This window comes from Pteropus vampyrus, unplaced genomic scaffold, assembly GCF_000151845.1.
Source record: "Pteropus vampyrus isolate Shadow unplaced genomic scaffold, Pvam_2.0 Scaffold214, whole genome shotgun sequence".
Taxonomy (NCBI): domain Eukaryota; kingdom Metazoa; phylum Chordata; class Mammalia; order Chiroptera; family Pteropodidae; genus Pteropus; species Pteropus vampyrus.
Window position 1 is genome coordinate 700,940 of NW_011888995.1, and position 4,973 is coordinate 705,912.

At 55.8% G+C, this 4,973-nt stretch overlaps 1 non-coding gene across 1 annotated transcript; it reads left to right on the forward strand.

Annotated features, from left to right (window-relative positions):
• The first annotated feature begins 3,594 nt into the window (after positions 1–3,594).
• LOC111747203 lies at positions 3,595–3,713 on the forward strand. The gene has a single exon (XR_002783436.1). It is a non-coding gene; the product is annotated as a 5S ribosomal RNA (ribosomal RNA).
• The last annotated feature ends 1,260 nt before the right edge of the window (positions 3,714–4,973 follow it).

Here is a 4,973-nt window from a genome sequence, read left to right on the forward strand (position 1 = left end):
ACGCAGGGTACCGATCGACCGTGCGAAGGCTTTAATCCCGGGGAAGGAGCCGACTGAGGTCGTGTGGACACACCCCCAGTCCTTCGTGCCTTGGGCCCCTTTGGGGGCGTGGGGCCACCGGACGCTTTCTCGTCACCGCTGCCGGATGGAGCCGGAGCGGTGCCTTCTCGATGGCCCGTGGACAGAGGCCACACGCCGGCCCACGAGCCCTGTGAGTTGCCGCAAGGCCTCTGAGGGCAGATGGGAGGCGAGCTGGCTTCCCGGGGAGACTAAGCTCACATCCCAGCCGCGCCTGCGGACCCGGCGCCGCAGACGTGACTCCGTGGACCAGGACGCAGAGCAGGGCCGGCCGCCCGGCCCCGAGCTGGGGACGCCGTGCTTCCTCCTCCGTGTCCCATGCGTGCGGGGGCTTCTCCATTTAGCTGCTTCTTTCCGTTATTATAGACAGTGTCCACTCCATAAACAGAGATATCCTACACACGTAGGCGTTTATCAGTATTTGTAGATGCCTGTCTCTGTCTCTGTCTCTCTCTCTCTCGCTGTATATGTATATCCACTATATAAATATGCCTACTATATATTGCATATACTGTAGAAATAGTATAATAAGTGGGACTAAACCGGTGGTTTTCAGATTTTTTTTAAATCCAGAGGACTTCGTTGTGGAACAGGACGTAACAGAGAAGAACACGCAGCAAACAGAACTGCACAACTCAACGAGAGACCACAGAGGAGCGAGGCCCTCCAGACGCTCACCCGGCCGCGCCTGCGGGAGTCCGCCCGCGCCGCCCCCTCTCGGGAGAGGAGGAAAGCCTGCGGTCTAGGGAGGGGAGCTTAGGACGTAATTACGACCAGGACATTATTTCCACCAAGGTCAAGGTAGTAGAAGGGGAGGGCGAGGGGGCAGCTTAGGATGGGAAGGAGCATAGGCAGCCGGGATCTCGCCGGCCCCCAGGATTGGCCTGAGCCCCACCCCAAATGGGATCTTTTTCGGGGCTGCGTAGTAGTCCGCTCGTGGATGGGCCGCAGTGCATCTACTCCGTTGCGAATGCCCTTTCGGGCCGTTTGCAGTTTGGGCTCCTTCGTGCAGATGGCTGCGGAGTTCTGCGCTGCCGTGCTGGGGATCGTGCGAAGGCCAGAGCCTTTCCCTGTCCCCCTTCGTTCCTCTCCCTCCCCCCACCCTCCTTCCCACCTGTCCTCTCTCTCGCTTTCTGCTCCTCTCCCCTCTCCCAGGCGAGGCCGGGGGCGTGAGGGCCTGTCTGCTGTGGGTGGGGGCTGGGGGCACCGTGCCCTCCGCGGGCGCCTAGAGAACGAGGCCGCGCCTGGTCTCGCGATGTCCGGAATGGTGCTCCTCGTGCAGCGCTTCTTCCCCACCCCATGAGGGTGCCCTTGACACCTCGTTTTCAGCTCTGACCACCAAACCCTCTCCCCACAAGGCATGTGCTTCATGCAGTTTGTGGGGAGCAGCCCGTGATCTCCCTTTGTCTGGATGGATTCTTATCTGAACGACCCCTCTCTACTCCTCCAGACCCTGTGAATCCTGCTCACCGTCCCATAATCCACCTCCTCCAGGAAGCCTCCTGGGGGTGCCCTAACCCTTGTGGACACCTGGTGCCCTGGGGCCTACAGCCCTCCTGTCAGTCCCCACCGTGTGTGGGAGGACGGGCACCCACATTCTGCAGCCCTTCTGGATGGCATTTCTCTTAACGTTAGATATGCTCGTACTGTCTGGCCGGATAGTCCCGTTCCTGGATTCTATTCTGCAGACAAACTGCCCCAAATGCTTCAAGATGAGTGGGCAAGAACGTTCACTGCGCTGCTGACCGTAAGCGGGCAGCAACGGAAATACGGGGACCCTCGAACAATGTGGGGATTGGGGGCGCCGACCCTCAGCCGTCAAAAATCCACATATAACTCTTGACCCACCCAAAACTCAAAATGTCCCTTGGTATCTGCGGAGGACAAGTCCCAGGCTGTCCTGCGGATGGATGCCAACATCCGTGGACATAGTTCCGTATATAAAGTGACATAGGACGGGGCATGCGGCCAGCTGTGGATCGAAAACAATTTTCACTCTGCCGTTGGTTGATTCCAGGGCTGTGAACCCTTGGGAAATGGATGACCGACTATACATTTATTGAAAAAGAATCCGTATATAGGTGGACCCACGCGGTTCAAACCGCTGTTGTTCGAGTCAGCTATGGTCTCGGTGCCCGCTGGTACGAGAACATAAATAACCCTTGACACACTCATGCGATGGAATATTCAGCAGCCACTGAAAAATCTGAGGGAGCTGTCCGGGGCGCGCGCTTAAGCAGGAAAGGCCAGTTTCCAGGGGCCGTGTCCAGCACGGACTTTGTTTAGAAAAACCCCAGGCCCACGTGTGTGCAAGCGCCGTGTGCGCGGGAATGACGCGGACACGCACGTCCGCTGTGTCAGCACTGCCCTTGGGAAAGGAAGATGGCGGGAGGGGGACCCTCTGCTTTTGTAATTAAAATAACAATAACGATGAATAATAATAAATAATAAATGTTAAACGAAGACATAAAACAATTTGTCAAAATCCGTAGAGTGTACAGCGTGAAGAGTGAACCCTGATCTAAAACATAGACTTAGCTAATCAAAGACTTAGTTCATAAGGACATGTGAAATTTGGTTCATCGAGTGTAACAAATGTACCACGCCGAGGACGACGTCACCGAAGGGGAAGGGGTACCCGGGCACTCTCTGTGTATCTGAGCAAGTCTTCTGTAAACCTAAAACTGTTCTAAAAAACAAAGCTTTTTTTTAAAAAAAAAAAAGAGAGAGAGAGAGAGACATAAAACAATTAATGGACACTTAGAGTAGGGCAGGAGTTGACAAAATTTCTCTGTAAAAGGCCAGACAGTAAATAGTTTGGGCTTCGAAGGCCACGTGGTCTCTGTCACAGCTGCTCACGTTCGCTTTTATCTTATGTGACCCGGCAGCATGTCGGTGGGTGGGTGACACTGCGTTCCAATAAAACTTTATTTACAGAAACAGGCCGCGGGTGGAGCTGCCGTCTGCTGGCCGTTCCTGCTGAAGCGTGAAAGGGTTCGGGTGGGTCTCACGTGGGATTGAGGACAAAGCTGAGATGTCGCCCACTCGCCTCAAATCAACTGGCGAACCCAGAAAACAGCGAGGGTCTTTTCCTCGCACGTGGTTTTCACCAGAATCATTGGTGAAGGGGGTTTTAAAAATTGGCTTAGAATAAGCTCAGTTTCACGCTGTCTGCTCCCAAAGGACAGGAGTCACCAACAGCTGAAGATGCAGAGAGAGAAGCGCCCACGATCTGGCCGGAAGACTTTCTTCAGAAAACCATCGCCCTGCGTCCTGGGGTGGCAGACGCGGCCTGCGCCCGTGGGGCGGGCGGTCTCCCTCCCACGGGGCCGGGACTTCCAGGGCCCGACTGGACGCTGGCTCACACAGGTTTCCTTTGTTTGAAGGACTTAGAAGTGCTGTTCTAAAGGTGAACTGAAAAAGGCTATCATTTTCATTTCACAGGAAAGGTTAGAAAGAGAAATTATACAAAACGCTTTCAGCACATAGCGAGGTCGTGCAGGGTGATGACACTTTGTCTATGGCCACGCCACCCTGAACACGCCCGATCCCGTCTGAGCTCGGAAGCTAAGCAGGGTCGGGCCTGGTTAGTACTTGGATGGGAGACCACCTAGGAAGACCAGGTGCTGTAGGCGTAAAAAATAAAAATAAAAATAAGAGATTGTAAGCTGACAAGTTCCTTGCAAACTGTGAGGTCAGCCATAGATTGCATCGCCGAAAGGAAGGAAGGAAGGAAGGAAGAAGAAAGGAAAGACACACTTAATGAATGTGTCCCCTTGTCGGAAGGGGTGGACGAGCGGAAGGTCCCGTTTACTGACTGTCGCCTCGGAGATCAGGCCCGTGTCACCGGAGCTGGGTCAGTAGCATCGTGGGGAACCCTCATGGCAACCTGTGAACTTAGAATCAATAGGCCCATTTTGCAGATGAAGAACATGAAGCTTTGACGAACTGAGTAACTTTTTTCAAGAAAATATAGCTTTAAAATTGCTAAAAATGGGAGCTCGTCCCCATCCACAGCCAGGCCACCTGTGTGACCCACGGAAGTGCGTCTTACATCATAGGGTATTGGTCACAGGAGTGCGTGTTTGTGACTTGGTCAGGTTCAGGCTAAGTCACATTGGTCAATAATATGTCCACACGGTATCCTGGGGCGGGGGCTTTGTCAGCCTTGCTGGAGTGACGTGAGCACAGTCTAAACGTCTCCGTCTGCTTTTGCGAGCTGTCTTTGACTCCCAGGCTCTGGGCTCTGCCCGTGTCTGCAGGCGTGTTACACCAGCTGTGACATGGGTGTGCGTGTCACCTCCTCAGGGGTGGGCCTGGATCGGCACCCGCTGAGAGACAGCGGCCGGAGCGGCCCGCCCCCACGGAGCGTGAACAAGCCTGGAGAGTCCCCGGGGTGCTGACTCAGACACGACGTGGAGGGAAGGGCCGCTGAGAAGTGAGCTCTGGTGGGTGAGCCAGCGACAGAAGAGGCAGGAGGCCAGCGCCGGGAGAGGGTCGGACGCGCGAGAGCCTCGGCTCGTCATCATCACCGTCACCGTGTCGCCCCAGGCCGTGACGGCCAGCTCTCTCATGCAGCCGCACCGAGAGCGCCGGGCTCTTCCCGGCCAAGCGAGAGTGGACGCGGCCCCCGGCAGGGAGCCTGTCACGCCTCAGCTCCAGCACGTGGGGCCTGGCTCGCGGGGTGTCCCCCAGAGCTCACGTGCACCCACAACCTCGGGATGGGACCTGATTTGCAGATAGGGTCTTCGCAGATGTCATTAGTTAGATTATTGCGTCAGGGTGGGCCCTAAGTTCAGGAGGACTGGTGTCCTTACAAAAGAGGACGCACAGATGCTCAGGGAGGAGGGACGGCTGGGGGACAGTGGGGGCAGCGCTTCGAGGTAGAGGGGCGT